Source organism: Haliotis rufescens, unplaced genomic scaffold, assembly GCF_023055435.1.
Source record: "Haliotis rufescens isolate VD_foot unplaced genomic scaffold, xgHalRufe1.0.p SCAF_5, whole genome shotgun sequence".
Taxonomy (NCBI): domain Eukaryota; kingdom Metazoa; phylum Mollusca; class Gastropoda; order Lepetellida; family Haliotidae; genus Haliotis; species Haliotis rufescens.
The window spans coordinates 47,413,322-47,432,514 of NW_025964223.1; the positions used below are offsets into that span (position 1 = coordinate 47,413,322).

At 39.3% G+C, this 19,193-nt stretch overlaps 1 long non-coding RNA gene across 1 annotated transcript; it reads right to left on the minus strand.

The window, feature by feature from the left end:
- Positions 1 to 3,434: 3,434 nt before the first annotated feature.
- LOC124137183 lies at positions 3,435 to 17,288 on the minus strand. Its single transcript, XR_007218255.1, has 6 exons — positions 17,020 to 17,288; positions 10,521 to 10,598; positions 9,714 to 9,830; positions 8,748 to 8,859; positions 5,749 to 5,866; positions 3,435 to 4,838 (listed from the first exon to the last, which is right to left on the minus strand). It is a non-coding gene; the product is annotated as an uncharacterized LOC124137183 (long non-coding RNA).
- Positions 17,289 to 19,193: the final 1,905 nt, after the last annotated feature.

Consider the following 19,193-nt stretch of genomic DNA (forward strand, 5'->3'; position numbering starts at 1 on the left):
AAGTGTCTCAATTCAAACTATTTGTGGATGGGTGACACTGTGTCGTTAGGATTGATGCACTGAATTAGTTCCTCGACCAGTGTTTATTGTTACAGATTAACTTGTAAATTGTTACAGATTAACTGTGTTTTAGTGAATCTACCTATCGGCAAAGCATCCTTTTCAACACACAATATCAACTATAATTACTTAACAATTGCTACTGGCCATGTATTTAAAAAGAAGGTATTAATGCAAAGTACCAGTGTCCCTCGCCAGACAAGAAGTGGTACATCCATAATCAGCGTTAATGGTATGCTGTTCCTTTCTTTTTGTTTGGTGGTTGATAAACGCCGCAATCACATATATTCCAGCCATGTGAATACGGTCTGCAAGACATTTGAAGATGCTTCGGTAAAAGATAATAGCCGGCGACTGTACTTTATCCTCCTATAAAGTACACTTTCTGAGGTACGTCACAAAGGGCTGACGCCATGACGCTGTTCAAAGTATCACCCCGTGATCTTACGTATCCATGGTAACATTGTTCTATCATTATTGCCAGTCAAGATGGCGCATCTACATCAATTAGCGATCGGTGAAATAGTATCTTTAAAGTTGTTGAAGTTTTAAATAACAAGATGACCATATCTCATGACCGGCTTACCCCAGTCATACACAAATCACTGTATCCGAGCCACAGCAGCCACCAAGTGGTCCGAGTTGTCTATTTACGCGCCTTTCATCGATATTCTGGGTATCTACATTCTTATCCGGAATCCTAACCGGGGTAAAGGTATGCAGTCAGTGAGATACAAACTACTACTACATGTTCATTTTCCATTATTGTCCATGTGTAAATCGTTCTCTTTATAGTATTACAGTCCGAGCCATTCGGTCGCCGATTACGACAAAGCAAGGTTGCTTGGGACCTAATCCACCCCGGATTCCCTGCAGGGCAAATGTGTTTGATAAGCAATTTTATAGTGTGCTCTTAATGTCAGAGTATAAAGGTGAAAATAATCACAAAAGCAAACACTCATTGATTTCAGGATTTCGGGTCTAATTCCATTCCGGTTCTACACAACTATGTGTGTTTGGGTTGCTGTTTTCCGTTATATGTCATTATGTGCGCCTTACAATAAACGCGGTTGATTCCACAGGCATAATCAGTATCCATTATCGGTAGCCAGCAATTCCCACACCTGGATTCAAGAACTGTATTTGCACTGTGTATAATAAGCTTTGCTTTATTGATTCAACCGTGGCAATGGTTTCGCAATTGTACAGTAAATGCTGTGTTTTTGTCACGATGATCACGACCTTACTGTTTTCATTATCACCGTAACACTGAAAGTAGGCGTCTTTCAATGTATGTATGTATGTATGTATGTATGTATGTATGTATGTATGTATGTATGTATGTATGTATGTATGTATGTATGTATGTATGTATGTATGTATGTATGTATGTATGTATGTATGTATGTATGTATGTATGTATGTATGTATGTATGTATGTATCCCCATGGATATGTCATCCCCGTGGCCCTGCTGTCTAATCGGTTCTTCCAGCTCTATTGATCCTGCCCCAGAGCGATATCTCTAAATTTGACATGAGCTTCAGCCAAATGCAAACGTGGCTGCTTTGTGAAGTCGGGTCAGTGGGATGCGAATGCATGTCCTCCGTGGCCGGAGACAAGCCTCACGAAGACGATGTTGTTTGAGTTGAAACGTTCCGCAGGTCATTTCTGAGGGTGATGGCAATCACGAAGTGATGACATCCTGCTGCAGTCTAGAGAAACCTTTTTCCCGTTGTGTGGTGGAACGCTGTCGACCACCTGCATGTCGCTGGGCAGTTGACCAAAACGTTTGGTGTCGAATCCGTGCCCTGCTGATCACACTTTGGGTGACACTAAAGACGTTTGCGGGCTTGACGTTGTGTTGACACGGTTTCCAGCATGCTTATGCATCTGTCTTATTCTCCGGTCGTCAAACGACCTCTTTGACGCTGAGGTGGCATACGTACATTCAGCTGTAGCAAACCTCAGTAGCAAATGCTTTTGTGCTCTGTGATAATGATGTCACATACATCCAAAGACAAGTTTTCAAGCAAAACCTGATCCTTTGAAAACTTTGATTAGTATATATACAGTCGCTTTTATAACAGAAATGAGGGTCGATTGCTCGCCATTAGACATCCAACTAAGCTACCATGGCGTGGTTATAAATATGTTCTCTATCCTCTCGGGGTTTTGCCATTGGTATGTGCAGTTAATAATTGGCTTAAAATAATTCAGACGACTCACTGAGGCCAGAGAAGCAAGGGATTTTGAAACGAATCCTAACTAACTACAGTTCATCTATATCCCCAGGAACTATCGCAACACCCATACCGGGTATCAATGTGTCATTCGCATTGATACCCATCCTTGAATTGGACGAATCATCCAAGATCTTTTCTATCAGTGGAAGCATAAGGCTACAATGAATTCATGGGATGAACATGAATTTCCGAATGTCAAATACTCTGAAGTTGATTCTGACGACATATGGAAACCATCTGTGGAGAGATTGTCACATATTCCGACAGATACACAAGCACAAGTTACCTCTTCTGGTGTTGTAACAACATCTGTTGTAGAAATATTCAAAACCACATGTGACGTTGACGTTGGACATTCCATTTGACAGCCATACGTGTAGGCTCGGTATGTTTGCTTCGCCTGACTTTCTACAAAGATCACCGTTTGCTTATGACTATGTCTTTGTAAGCTATAAGCTATGGTGTTATTAAAAGCAAGTAGGCCCAAAATTGTTTTCACACAATGAGCACAGATCATGATCTATGATTATCAACACTTATTTTACACAAAATTTATAAGATAACAATAGGTGGAAAATAACAAAGGGTAGAAGCTAACAAAGGAAGCCATCACCTATCAGTACCACACCCCCATTGAGTCTATCCATATTGTGTGTTTTTTTATCAATATTATTAATATCATTAGACTAAATCAACCAACCACGATCAAACCAAACACAACTTTGGAGATAGGAAGGCTTCGACATAAGCACCAGGTAAATAAACACATCTTCGTGCGAAGTTCCACATATCATTCTGAATTTTTTCATCAATTTGGATATGCTACTCGACCTTTATCTCAAGCTTACATATGTTCAATCGCAAATATAATATCAACTACGTTTTTATTTTAGAATTAATTGAAACATAATTTTGAAGTGGAAATTTAGGTTAGCTGAGGTAAATTGTGTGGTTATTTAATATTGTGTACATTGCTTGTAGGGATAAGGCAAAGAATTAAACGCTTTTAATTGCTCACAGTGTTTCATTTGTATGATTTAGTGACTGGTAACCTGGGGGAAAAGAATCGCCTGAGTGGGAAAGAAACAGCACTTCTGAACAAAATGACAAAGAAACAAACAACATGATGTGATGTGAATCAGTTTATTCATAATTATGTGTTACGCAAGATTTATGTAAAAGGTAGTGTCCATTGTATTCCACATAAGGGCTACTTCATTCTCTTTTAAACCACAAGAACGTAACAAAATGATATCTAAGAGAGGCGGTTAAACATGATTTGATTACTTGAAAATCATGCTTCTATTACCACATTTGCAAAATATATGTTCAGCGGGAAATTAACTACATACATTTGCCACATTTATAACGAGGTTGTTCCGATGTTTGTCTGTATAACGTTATGATAAAGCTTTGGATGCAATTATAGAAACTATTTTCCACTTCACTTTACTTCAGATAATGTAAATACATTGTCAAAGATCCCGATCCCTTTGTATGTAGCAAAGTTCTCTCTGTTGTAAACAAGGAAGAGGTGAAACATTGCATGCTTAGACATCTTCAAAGTGATGAAAAGTCATATTTAGGAGATAAAAAGTCCTATGTAAGAAATAGAAAGTTCTACGTACGAAAGTCTAATGTAGAGTTTTGTTTCTCCTTTGGGCGCCACAGAAATACTTTTTGATGTGACACTAGTACATTTTCGTGGAGGTAACAGAATCATTAGAGATGTAAGGTTAATGGTGAATCCAAACATTTGATCCTTTTCACCCGAGGGGCCCAGTGTTCTTATTTGTAACAAGGACGAGAGTCTTTTGGAACTGTCTCTCCAAGGAATGTTTCAGCACACAGCACGTGGTAAAAGCTCAATTCCGACGCGATCACCGATACACAGGGCGACGTCATGTTTGTTTGTCAACATTGAAAGTATTACCTTCCGGATCTTTGTTATTTGCATATCTATGCGTATATGCCCACAAACGGATACCTAACCAATAAAGAAAATTATCTTTTGTGAAGCAAAGGTATTATTAGGGCGATCCCATTTTCCAATCATAATTGATGTTCACATACGAGCAACAGCCGAAATGAAATCGTAATCTTATCAATCAATTACAATTGAGATGGTGTTGTGTGTTGTGTCTTTATTGTCTGAAACAACAAATCTGGTACTAAAGTAAATCCTATGGCTTCGTTAAGTTTTATTGACCTTGTGTTCTTTGGATTAATAAATACTGATACACATTGCCACTTCTGAAAACACTTGCGAGCCAGATGTGACATAATCACCTTGGCGTATCCCTTCCCTCTGTGTTCCTCCAACACATGTAACATCCCAATGCAGCCATAGTGGTAGGTGATGGCAAAGCCAACCATGCGTCCCTCACTGTTGTAAAGACAACATGAAGGTAGTTTTCGTATCATTTCTTGGATGTAACAAGCAGAATATTCTCTTCTGAAATTCCAGGAAGTGTCAACCATTTTGGCTTGATCTGGTTTGAGACTCTCAAGCATAAACCCTTCTGGTATTGGCCTGAAAATTAAGATCAGGCATATGAATCACACTGCTTACTCAACTGATCTTTGATGTTGTCGGACGAGTTGGTATTATTATGGCATATTTTTTTTTAAATACAATAAATAAATAAAAATTATTTAAGAATTGCAGATTGTATAGGTCAAATGATTACTCCAGCACAAACAGAAATCGCTGAACATCATAGTCAAATACGTATCGATACAGTTACAAATTAATACGTTACATCATTAGTGTTTACTCAGCCTACTACATTATTATACATATGTATAGCATACTTCCCCTTAAGATGTGTCATCATATAAATATGTTTAATAGTCTTAGAGTATACAGAAGAGTGTTAGAAGGGCAAAGAACTTGAACTCACATTGCACTACCTCAACATGCCTGTCACCTTAACGAGTAACACGGATACCGTGTGATTAATCTGATCATCTAATGTAACGTTTCATCCTACTCCTAAGTTGTATCTTTTCAGTGTGTGTGTGTGTGTGGGGGGGGGGGGGGGGGGGGGGGTGTAAGGGAGAGGGTTGCAGGGTCTGAGACATGCAATGTCGTCTCTGCATGAAAGGATTTTGTTGAATGTTGAATTCAAGATGACAAATTTAATCCATACTTGGAATCATTCAATAAAGTAAAGTCAATATTAAACCCAAGGGTGTTCAACATATTGCTCCGTTGCACAGCATGGTTATAACTTAAAAACATTAATCCCTGGGCTTTTCAATACATTTTAGGGGGCAGTGGGGTAGCCTTGTGGTTAAGAGGTTCTCTCGTCACGCCCAAGTACGACTTCGATTCCTCAAATGGGTACAGTGTATGTCCCTTGCCGTAGTATTACGGGACTATGGCTGAAAACTCTACTCACTCACTTAATCAATCAATCAATCAATATATCTCAGCTTACTTGAGTTCCAGGGTATCTTCTGTCGCTCGGAGGAACACGGCAGTCGATCCAAGTAAGAGGGGAACCTGATGATGTTTCATCACTTCTATTACAACAGGTAACAGCCTCGTGTCCACACCTAAATATTCAATGCATACTGTCTTTGTAAAAAAGATGTAGCAAAACCATTACCAAAATATTCTCTGCTGAAAGCACTGTATAAGTCCGTACTATGTTATAAGCATGTGTTAATAAATTACTGCTTTACCGACTTTATCAAATACGTAATCAGATACAGAACAACTAAAATATCCGCTGTCGTTATGAGTGAGGGGCTTAAGATTTATGGTCACGTAGGCAGTATTTCAGCCATATTGTGAGTATGTCAGTATGATCATAAAGTACACGTATCAGTCACAATCATAATATACTCAACAACAAACGTTCCTGTGACACTAATATTTTAGTGCATTTTTCAAACAAGTAAAGTTTGGTTTTCAATAGTGTAGTACATGTATGGAATCAAGTCACAAAAACGCAACTGCTACAGAAAAGCATGCATTCCATGCAAAAGTGGACTTTTATGCAAGCCCCGTGCATTTCACTACCCAAGAATGGGTATAAAAAACATGTGCGTTAACGGGATTCCATATGCATTGTTTAGCATCGTGCTGACAACAACCACTCAGAAAAACAACAAAAATTACGCAATTATTCAACATTACGAAATGCCACGCCTGTCCGAACATGAGCGTCTGCGAGCCTTTGGTATGCTTGAAGCAGGATCGAGTCAACGTGATGTTGCAAGACAATTTAACGTCCACAGAAACACCATTTGGTGTTTATGGCAACGTTGGCAACATACGAATGCAGTCAGAGACCATCCTCGGAGTGGCAGGCCACGCGTAACCAACAATCGACAAGACAACTGGATTCGAACAACACACCTACGAAATCGATTCCAGCCAGCAACAGTGACTGCAAGAAGCATCCCTGGTCTTCGACGAATATCTTAACAAACCGTACGTCGTCGCCTCAGATGTGCAGGGATTGTCGCCAGAAGACCCGCCAGACGTCCAATTTTGACAGGAAACCACCGCCAAGCGCGTCTACAGTGGTGCAGACGGGCTTCTACGCCGAACGGCCATGCAGTGGGGACAAGTTCTATTCACTGACGAGTCTCGTTTTCACCTCAGCCACAGCGATGGACGGATTCGAGTGTACCGACGTCGAGGTGAACGTTACGTCAATCATTGTGTCATGGAAGAAGATCGGTTCGGGGGCGGCAGCGTTATGGTAATGGGTGGGATTACAGCAAGGCAGAGGACCCGTTTGATAGTGGTAGAGGGAAATCTCAATGGACAGCGCTACCGCGACGAGATCATCAGTCCTGTTGTTCCACCGTTTTTGCGTCGTCATGGCCCAGGCATTACCTTGCAACATGTAAACGCCCGGCCTCATATTGCTCGACTTGTTCAGGATTCTCTTCAACAAAACAACGTGAATGTCATCACCTGGCCGGCTCGCTCCCCTGATCTCTCACCAATCTAGCACATGTGGGATGAGATGGATCGGCGCCTTCGACGTCAACCACGTGTTCCACAGACACTCAAGGAACTTCGAAACATGCTCCAGCAGATATGGACAGATATCCCACAGGACTTTGTGCGATGCCTGGTCAATTCCATGAGACGAATTCGAAGATGTGTTGCTTGCATCGCAAACAGAGGTGGACACACAAGCTATTGATTTGTAAATTGACATTTTGGCATGTTCATGTTTTTTTAATGAAATCACGCATTTTCTGAAGTTAGTATGGCTAATGAAACCATTTGAACACTTACAGGAGTCTTTTATCTCGTTGCAAACCGAAATTGTTTCAGATTTGGTAAAAAACAGAAAAGAAATGGTAATATTCACACAGCTGTAAAAAAATATAAAGATCGAAAGTAGTATGAGAATATCAGAAATGGCAGCCCCATGTATATGATATTTAACGGATGAAGGTTCGATTTCACACTTATCTCAACTTCCACTTGTCTAAGGAGACACCACGTATAACACGCAATTCATAATTAAGTATGAAATATTCAAATAATCATTTGATAATGACTGTTCCATTCTCTCAAAACTTTGTGTACCACTATCCCACGTGACAAACTTAATGAAAGCTTAAAACCTTGATCCATGGGGCTCTTGTTTCAAAACGTTGTGACCCATAGATAGAGTTACATATGAAACTACAGGAGCTCAGGTCAATTTGTCAAAAATGGAAGCACACCACAAGACTGTATGACAAGAGGAATGACTTCAACTTTCCAGTAGTCATCTTTCCCTTTATATCGAAAAATATTCCTGCAGCTCCAGCCCTTGGTGTCTACATTTCACAACTTTCGAGGTAAAATCGAGCATGCGCTTCTACCAAGATTTCCAAGAGCGTTCTTGTTCAGAAGTCGTTTGATCAAGGTTAAATATTCAGGGCCTCATTTACAGGACATTTCAAAATTTTACGCATCAGTGACAAAATGATGTCCGATGCAATTCCCTATTTTAACTTGTCCCTTATGTTCTTTATATGTATCCTTTAATAGACGATTATAAGTAATGGGGTGGGTAATGAGAGTCTAAACTTTCTGATAAACAATAATTTTCTGAATCAATATATTTTGCCAAATGTTTGACATATATTACCTGTATGCATGGGAACATATTATTGGCACACTTTCGTGCGTTCGACTGACAAAATGTCTTTTATGCTAAACATTAGTGAGGGCAGGCATCATCCTGTATTTACCATGTTTCCGTGTTTTGTTTTGATGAAAATTTAACTTGCATTTGCATGTTTTAATGACGGGTGTCACTGGTGGGGCAGGATACGCTCACCTTTTCGTGAACACCTGGTTTCATCATTTCTTGATAGTGATTTATAAACACTTGTTCATGATACAGTCGAATCGTACAATCGACAAGTGCAGGTTGTTTTTGGACCTATTCTAACACGGAACCCCGGAACTACGTACATTCAAAATTCTGGTTTCTTGACCAGTCGATGACATTTTTGTTTTGCAGGAGATGCCTTAGTGCATCCAGATCTGTAGCATATACGTTGACAGAGGACTCCAGAAACTACAACTGAAAATCAACAATTACACATTCTTTATGTAGTACCTGCGATAAATGCGTATGTACGTTTAGCGGCTAATAAGAGTGCATGGTTGAAACGGAATTGCATGATGCATACATCATCTGTATATGGCGTGGTACAATATGTATAAATGCACGAATCTATAATTCGTCGTCTTAATTTGTAGTGGAACTGTGACATTTCGTACCTTGCGTGCGTCTAGTATGAGTGGGTTTGCTGGGCTCGACAGATTATTAGGGAGCGATGCCCTTCATTACACTACTTTTACCTTAGTCCATATGTCATCGCTTTGGACTGTCAAAATTAGGTATGTACACCATGTTTCTTGATGCCTGCCTACACCTTTGCAGCCATTCTCCAGATTAAATTATCAAAAGTCGCCGTCATTAGGGCATACCAAACAGAGTAATACATTTTTCTTCCCTCATTCACACAGCCAGGTGCACATCGAGATACATTCACCTGATCTTTTGACTTTACAGATTTTGTTTATTTCAACATGTTCCCCGACAGTAGTATACTAGGGCGGCTAGCTGCCTATGGAAACTGTGCCCAGTGAGTGAGCTTTGTTAAACACCGCCCCGAAAAGCGTTTCACATATTAAGTGACAGCGTTTCATCATAACGTGTGAAGAAAGTTTGAAGTGATTTTGTAGATTTAAGAATGTACCACCTTACACGAGCATGGCTTACAATTAGGACACATTTAGCATTTGAACCCACATGGACCGTGCCCCGAGTTCATTTACACAACGCGCGATAACCAATCTCATTAAATAACAATAAATCCGATAGCCTTCTTGATAACAGTAACATACATTGTGTTTCCAGTAAGTACATACCTTTAAATATTTTTTATTTGAGCGTACAACCAAAGCTTTAAATTCAGGCCATGTATCCACAATGAAGTCAAACCCCAATATGAAATGTTCTAATCTTGCTGATATTTCTCCACAAATCTGAAAACAAGAAGAACATTTTCATGAGTGCAAGAACACTTTGATTTGGTTTATTTCCATATGACTGAAATACGAGTCTGAATCCACGGTGATACTTTACTGTGTGTCACTTCTAGCAAATACAACATGCGTGCCCGGACTCTCCGAGTGGTGGATGTATTCAGCGGTTTCAAATGTGGATATCACTACACTGCCGTACATAAAGCATGTTTTGTCAGACTCGATAGGCCTGGGAGCCATGACGAAACATTTGTCAAGGAATGTTCTATAACATGTCCCACACATAACATGAATCTGGCAATCAAATATGAATGACGAGTTTAATCAAACATATTGATTTATTTATAAGCATAATTAAAATCGTGCATGCACTAAGGATATCTATATGTGAGTGAATATGTTGGGTTTTACGCCGCATGTCTCCATACAAACTGGAAGCAGCCCTTTCAATATAGCACTATTTCGTACTTATAGAGCATTTTCCATGCCTGTATGTACCAATGCTACACATTCAGATGTGAATATCCTTTCACACTGTTAATTTATCGTGTTTCTACATGTTTTGTAGATTTGCATATTAAAAACAGCAATAGGATACATTTTCCTCAAACGTAGAAACACGACAGATATCTTAACAGTGATATGATTATGATTACTAGTATGTTAGGCACATGAAAGTGAAAACACGACCTTCATCCACCCGTGATATTTAGTCACTTGCTGCAAGACTTTCCTCATTTGGTTCTCGGAGAGTATCACCACCATATTCTGTGGATACAAGAGTATACAGTGTTAGATACCTCGTAGCACAGAGACGACGATAATAACAAATAAAAGTGGGACACATATATTTACGATGTAATATATGTTTAATTGGTACGAAGGTTTATTGCACGATCAATGCATAATACAGTGAAGTACGTTTATAACGAACACGTTTATAACGAACTGACGGATATAACGAACTGATTTTTTTGACCCGACTATTTGCTATTGTTATACTGTATCTATGCTTATAACGAACTACGGTTATAACAAACTAAAGTTAGTGGTCCCTTTGAGTTCGTTATAACCGTAGTTTACTGTAGCTCAAAGTTGGAATATTGTAAGACGATACCATTATCAATATATTGTCCGACAGCTGTGTCACAAATATATGTCACATTGTTAATATATGTATGCCTATTTCAATTACACTTGTATAAATGTTTCGTATAATATCAGTAATGTTCAACTGGTAGGTAATATATTGCTGTTTATTTATGAGTTAACGTGATTAACTTATTATAGAACTCTTATGCCGCAGATCATATATACTGAACAACAAAAACTCCTGTGACATTGAATAAGATTTAATGCGAAGTTATATTTTTTACCAAATCTGAAACAATTTCGGTTTGCAACAGATAAAAGACTCCTGTAAGTGTTCATATGGTTTAATTAGCCATACTGACTTCAGAAAATGCGTGATTACATGAAAAAACAAACATGTACATGCCAAAATGTCAATTTACAAATCAATAGCTTGTGTGTGAACCTCTGGTTGCGATGCAAGCAACACATCTTCGTCTCATGGAATTGACCAGGCATCGCACAAAGTCCTGTGGGATATCTGTCCATATCTGCTGGAGCATGTTTCGAAGTTCCTTGAGTGTCTGTGGAACACGTGGTTGACGTCGAAGGCGCCGATCCATCTCATCCCACATGTGCTAGATTGGTGAGAGATCAGGGGAGCGAGCCGGCCAGGGGATGACAAGTCGAGCAATATGAGGCCGGGCGTTGACATGTTGCAAGGTAATGCCTGGGCCATGACGACGCAAAAACGGTAGAACAACCGGACTGATGATCTCGTCGCGGTAGCGCTGTCCATTGAGATTTCCCTCTACCACTATCAAACGGGTCCTCTGCCTTGCTGTAATCCCACCCCATATCATAACGCTGCCGCCCCCGAACCGATCTTCTTCCATGACACAATGATTGACGTAACGTTCACCTCGACGTCGGTACACTCGAATCCGTCCATCGCTGTGGCTGAGGTGAAAACGAGACTCGTCAGTGAATAGAACTTGTCCCCACTGCATGGCCGTTCGGCGTAGAAGCCCGTCTGCACCACTGTAGACGCGCTTGACGGTGGTTTCCTGTCAAAATGGGACGTCTGGCGGGTCTTCTGGCGACAATCCCTGCACATCTGAGGCGACGACGTACGGTTTGTGAAGATATTCGTCGAAGGCCAAGGATGCTTCTTGCAGTCACTGTTGCTGGCTGGAATCGATTTCGTAGGTGTGTTGTTCGAATCCAGTTGTCTTGTCAATTATTGGTAACGCGTGGCCTGCCACTCCGAGGATGGTCTCTGACTGCATTCGTATGTTGCCAACGTTGCCATAAACACCAAAATGTGTTTCTGTGGACGTTAAATTGTCTTGCAACATCACGTTGACTCGATCCTGCTTCAAGCATACCAATGGCTCGCAGACGCTCATTTTCGAACAGGCGTGGCATTTCGTAATGTTGAATAATTGCGTAATTTTTGTTGTTTTTCTGAGTGGTTGTTGTCAGCACGATGCTAAACAATGCATATGGAATCCTGTTGGGTAGTGAAATGCATGGGGCTTGCATAAAAGTCCACTTTTGCATGGAATGCATGCTTTTCTGTAGCAGTTGCGTTTTTGTGACTTGATTCCATACATGTACTACAATATTGAAAACCAAACTTTACTTGTTTGAAACATACACTAAAATATTAGTGTCACAGCAACTTTTGTTGTTGAGTATATAAATATGCAGGGACTTAACAATGAGATATAATTGTCCTTTATGCAATATTTAATTGACTTATAATTTTATGTGAGAGATGTTTAAAGGAATACTTTTTGCCTATTTTATTGTTATTACGGAGTGTCATGTAATAGCCACACTACATAGTGGGAATATATAAACAGGTGTCGCCTTGGTCCTCATATAGCCAACCCAACAGAGGCTGCAACATATATTTAAACCATATTCTACCATGACATTGATGAATGCTTGATTCTGATTGGTTAAAAAGAGGTTTCCTTTTTGCTACGGAAACCCCTTTCAAATATATTAAGCCTTTTCACAAAAAAACGTGCGTGTGAATACATAGATAGCCTACATATCGATTCATAGAAAATGGCTGCCGATGGATCACACCTATATGAACTGTAAAACATATCTACATTTCCTCTTATACACGCTGGGTGTCTAATACCAGCCAAGTCCCTAATACACTCCGAGTCAAGGGCTCTCGCGAATTTAACAGACGGCGTATCGTCAAATAGAGGAAATACGGTAATTTGATATCGGATGTTTGGGGCGTTCTAGGCCGCAACACTGACTGCTTCGATGATTACATTAAAAGATTTAACGAAGCATATCTTTTGCATCCAAATGGTGACATGGTGTCACATTGGGCTAACACTATAATATCGGTATGAGTCCCGACTAGCAGAATCTGACACATGCTGCTTAGACAATATAAGTGAAGTTACCATAATATATTTTTAACATGCAACATAACATGCTGAAATTGATTTCATATCCCATTTGTTCTCATTAACTGGAGTGGCTTTATATCTAAGCTATCCAAGTCGGACAAGAAAACATATACATGTGCTTGAAAATATACATTAAATTTGCGTTTAGAGTTTGTTGATCAATATATCCTTGTATGGATATTACACCAAGTGTATCTCTCATTATTTCATTAGTTTTACACTTATTAAAACTCTGGATGGTCTTACAAAAATACCGTTAAGTGGTTTCTAGCATATGATATTCCTTTAAGAACAGTTTCCCCCATACACGACATCCATGTAAGCCACAAGGTAATACCACCCGCTGCCAGAAGCGCACAGTGGCTATAGGATCAAGTCCACCAAAGTACAAACCAGAATCGTGATTTATATTTATCACTGTTCTCAAGTTTTCACTCACTAACCTCGTTCTTTCAACAGAATATTTAACAATACACTGTACACTCCAGCATAATCAATGAGTTTTTAAAAGGAAAAGTTATGTTACCGAATTTGTACAGATGTTCAGGAGACACTGATTTGTTATTACATCCTAAAGTTAGGACAGTACACTTAATTGCATTGTATTTTAGCGGCAACTTGTAAGCATAATTTTCTCCAGGGCTTAGATCTTAATGTTTATGTAGAAACTATTTCAATATCAATGACGACGGCATGTTTAGTTATTTAATTTGCCTGTGATAACTGACAATTGAAACGACTCAAACAGGGTGAGCTTCACAAAGGTTTGGTATTACTTGCTGTTAGTAATGTTGCCTTCACTAACAACATACCACTATGATAGAACCTACACGAACGTAAGTATCACGTACCTCACAAACGATGTTGTTCTTCAAATAGAATCATAGACCTTCCGAGTGTTACACGATCTGCTTGAATTGTGATGATCGCATAAGAAATGTAAACACTTTAAAAAAATAAGTAGCAGCTGGACAAGAGTCAGTTGGAACAGTTGTCTTCGATCTACAGTAACTAAACTAAATAGTAATGTGTTGCACGATTTATAGGTTACGGCTCGGTACCGGATTCTGCCAGTAGGGTAAGATGAGAACCATCGTCTAATTATTACTAAGACCATAAACAGAATTACCTTCCCAGAAGACGCCTGTTCGTGCAATGATTCATAGAATTAATGTCCTGGTGATATAACTTCGAAGACGTGTTTATAGGATGGCGTGTCTCACATCCGCCACTGCAGTCAAATCGGAGATTGCACCCATCCTGTATCAATGTGAGCGTGATTAAACTTAATGTCGGCATTGTTTCAGTCATGTAGTGGCGAGTAAGCAATAAGAAATGCATTCAGAAGGACCTATTTCCTTTACATTAAGTTAAATCCTCTGAGAAAAAGTGACACTGTAGTGGGTCCAGAATTCAAAACCCTTATCATTAGGTCACACGATTTTGTGAAATAAATTAAATGAAATGTATTGATGGGTGCTGAAATTAATCCTGTGTTATTGAGCAAAGCACAGCGCCAGAACAGGTCATAAGATTGCGCCTCGTCATACAGTGTATGCAGATTCCATAATGACACAAATGCGCGCACTCAGTGACGAGGTGTGATATACCAGGCGATCCTGTTCGATGCAACACAGTCAGATGTACATGTAGGTACGATATCCTGTTGTTGCGGACAACGTTATGCAGTGTAAAACTTCCCTATTTACATTTCCCGTTGAAGAATTATTGTCAGTCGTGACATGGTAGTTATGGTGACTTGCGGACACGGACACATACATAGCTAGATTAACAGCGATGTTGTCTTGTACTTGTTTATCATGTTTTGTTTTATCTATGTTTCTTTGTTGTGTGTGTTTTTCGTTTATTGATATATTCTTTTCATTATTATTACTTACAGATTAAAATAAAAATGCAGCAAGAGGGTTTAGGGTCAGGCTGGTTAGGCTCATCATCAGCTCAGGGCCTTTACACGCAGCCCAGACAGCGAATGGGACTTTTCCCAGAAAGCGCTGCCGGGTCAAACCAATCCAAAACATTTCGGAGAATGTGAAGACTTCCCAACACTGCACCTTCTGAATTACCCAGATAGTCAGAAGGGCTGTATTCCTTGCACGAAACCCGGGTACATTCCCAATGTCAGTCAACAGTTGGGAGGTACCAAACCTAAGGCACCCAGAACAATGGGGAGTCGTACAACTTGGTACTTTGGGCTGATTTGATATGGCACTTCGTGCACAATGCAATTCTATCATGAAGAGCCTCGAACGTTGGTCAAACCACGCCCTCCAATTATAATTGGTAAATATAAGCGATTGAGGGAAGAGCGAGGGTAGTGGGATCTATTGTCTGACATGATTGACGTGTGAGAGTGTCAATACCATGAATTTCTTGTTTCGTCCAATCAACAACAACAAAAAATACGATAGGACGGGTAAAGCATAAGTATTTGTGGCTTAAACTTTATTGCGAGCGTTCGGCTTTGAACTCCGGTTTTTCCTTTTGTCAGCCCAAAGTTTTTCCTTGATATTGGCATTCTGGAGTTTGTCTCTAAACTGCATTCCTCTGTACGTATAGGACTGACCTTCCACGAGATGGTCAATAACTCCTCCCCCAAGTAAATTGACTGATTCTTCCTCTTCTCCCTTGCCACGTTACAGATGAAGAGTGTTACATTTGTCGAGCCCAAAGGACATGCCAATATCATTAGAAAAGGACTCGACAATGAGAATCTGTTTTTATTTTGGCAATACGTTTAAGGTCATCCATGTAAAAGGGGGTAAGTAAGGGGTGTCGGGGATCTGTGCTGAGGAGCTCCTGGATGATACCCTTCCTCTTTGTGATTTAGTGACAAACAGAAAAGCAAAGTACAAAATGAAACGCCCTTAAATATTCCTCTTCTAATATAAATGGGTTCCGAAGTCACACTTGCCACTGCGAATACATCTTATTACATTATTACATTATTATTGTTGTTGTTGTTATTATTATTAACTTTTTAATATGTTCTTTTTTTAATTGGGGAGGGGGTAACATGTAGACATGTTGACATTGTGGCTTGTTCTGAGTTTTCTGTTGTTTTTAAAACATAACAAAACTGTCAATAATGTATTATTATTACCGTTTGACAGAACAGCATATTGCATTGGTTTGAGGTAGAGAATGGTTCAATATTGCGATGCTGTTAACATTTCGTTATCTGTGTGCATGGAATTGGCGTAAACATAATATATGTTTTTATTATATACTTCAGTGTGAAAGACTGAGTTGAGAAAAGTGATATTTTCATTGCAGTGAACATAACACTTGATATTTCACTGCAGTGAACATAACACTTGATATTTCACTGCAGTGAACATAACACGTTAACGGAACTATTTTCTCACAAGAGTTACCCCCCTTGAAAATTTTCTAACCTTACTCGTAAGTGTCTTCTGCTAATAAAACATGGACACACTCAAAATGAGTGAAATCGATGTTTTCCTGGCAGATTGGGACTTAAGATTTCTTGAACAAACAGAACTTATCCAGCAACAAACAAAACCTATCCAGGAACAAATTGAACCTATCAAGTATGTCCAGTAAAATAAGATTCACAGATCTTCAAAGATAAGTACTGGTGATGTAGATAAATATCTTAATGAACATGCAAATGAAAACACAAAGAAACAAACCTTGTACGACCTGAATCTTTTAAAGCAGTTTCTTGCGCAGGAAGGTGAGGCTAGGGCTATTGAAGAGATTGAGCCACCTGTCCTTGAAGATTATCTCAGCAAGTTCTTCATCACTGTTAGGAAGAAAGATGAATCGGAGTATGAGCCTACCTCACTGAGAAACTTTCTCTCCTCCTTTGAGCGACATCTAAAATCAAAATCATATGGTCATAGTTTGATTAATAGTGAGAAATTTTGAAAACTGAGAGAAATTATGAAGGCTAAATCTAAGGATTTGAAGGCCTAGCAAATCGGACCAGCCTATTACATTCCATGTGGCTAATTTGTACGCTCTATTTCGGAATGAGGACGGGAAAGGAAGTTCACACATGAGACGGGGGGATGTGGAACTGAGGGAAGGGGATCAGGGGGACTATTTAATATATACCTCAGAGCGTCAGTCCATGCCACGTACTGGAGCCAATCCTAACGACATCCGCAGGAAGCCCCGTGAATACAGCATTCCAGAAAAACCCGACAGGGATCCAGTGGCCTGCTACAAGATGTATCGGGAAAATCGTCCTACTTCAATGCTTCAAACAGACAGTCCTTTTTTCCTCGCCATCAACCATGGAGGAAAGGCAGGTTCACCCTGGTACAAGAACTCTGCAATGGGCTTAAATAAATTGTACAGCACAATGAATGAGATGAAGGATGGAGCCAAACTTGCTCAAGACAAACGGATCACACCATACAGGTGATATTAATAATATTACTATTCAAAAATTTTATGTGCAATAAAATCATTTAAATTTTGTGTAAATCTTCTTTCATTGACCATTAATTAAATGGCTATTAATTTGAATATGTATAAAAACTTGCCATATTAAGTTATTTCTTCCAAGAATATTATAATTGATAAGAAAATAATAATTGATAATTATATGTGTTACTTTTCAGCATGAGAAAGCACCTTGTACAGAAACTGGTGGATGAAGGTGTTTCTCCTAATCAGATCATTGGAGTATCAGGTACATTGAATGGAAAAAAGGCCCTTTAAACATGATAAATATAATCATTACATATATTAAAATATAAGCTCACATTACATTTTTTTCCCTATCATAATAATAAAAATGTATATATGTACACATGATAATTATACCAAATTGTGGTAATATTTAGCAAAAATGTCATAATACAAAGAATAATAACAGTATCTAATATAGCTAAATAAATATATGATAAACTGTTCTCCCTTTAGGTCACAAGAACACAAACTCCATTACGAATTATTCCCATCTGAAACCTGACCAACAGCGTAAATAGAGGTTATCACGCGAGTGTGTTTGGGGATGGTAAATATCCTGCATTAGGAATAAACATTGTATTTAGCGAACCTTGGCGAGCTATATGCATAATGTTTATTCCTAATACAGGATATTTACCATGCCCAAACACACAAGCGTGATAACCTCTTTATCATATAATGTCATTCTTTAATTCTGTGCTTTAAAATCGCTTTCCCTCTCTCACAAACATTACCGAAACATTGCGAGTTTTCCTGGAATGCGCGCTTTAATATGTATTACGTCACAGGTTAAGTGATGTGTCAGTCGGACAGTGACAGTAGCCAATAAAGTTCCAACTGAAATCTGTTTCTTATACAGTGGCGAAGCAACATATACGCAAAACAACAGTTGTTTTTAATTGCCTCTCTCGGCAATCCATCGGTCTGTCCGCTAGAGTAACTGCCCTTGGTCAAAGGGAAGCTACTTTAACCCTAATCTATGAGACGTCACGGCCACGGTCAGACGTTTTTGACAGTCGGTCTGTCCTGTCATAACGTTAAGAAGTGTAGTCAGATGTACATAGTACTACACACAGCGACAAAACGAAACAAGGTAACAATTCAAACATATTTCGGCCAAATCCAACTATTTTAATTTGTGGAGAAGGTTTCAAGCCGCAGGGGTTTACAAGCACAGATATGGCTACTGATCCCGCTTCGCTAGGCCACGTGCCCTCGCAAAATTGTTTCGAAATTTATATCTCCAATGTTGCCAAAACTTATAAAAATGCCTTTGCTACGTCACAGTTAAACACTGATTTTCAGTATATTAGACTGTTCTTTGGATAATGATAGCAATTATCCCTGTAGTTTATCCAGATTCCCGATGGTTAATTCTGACTCG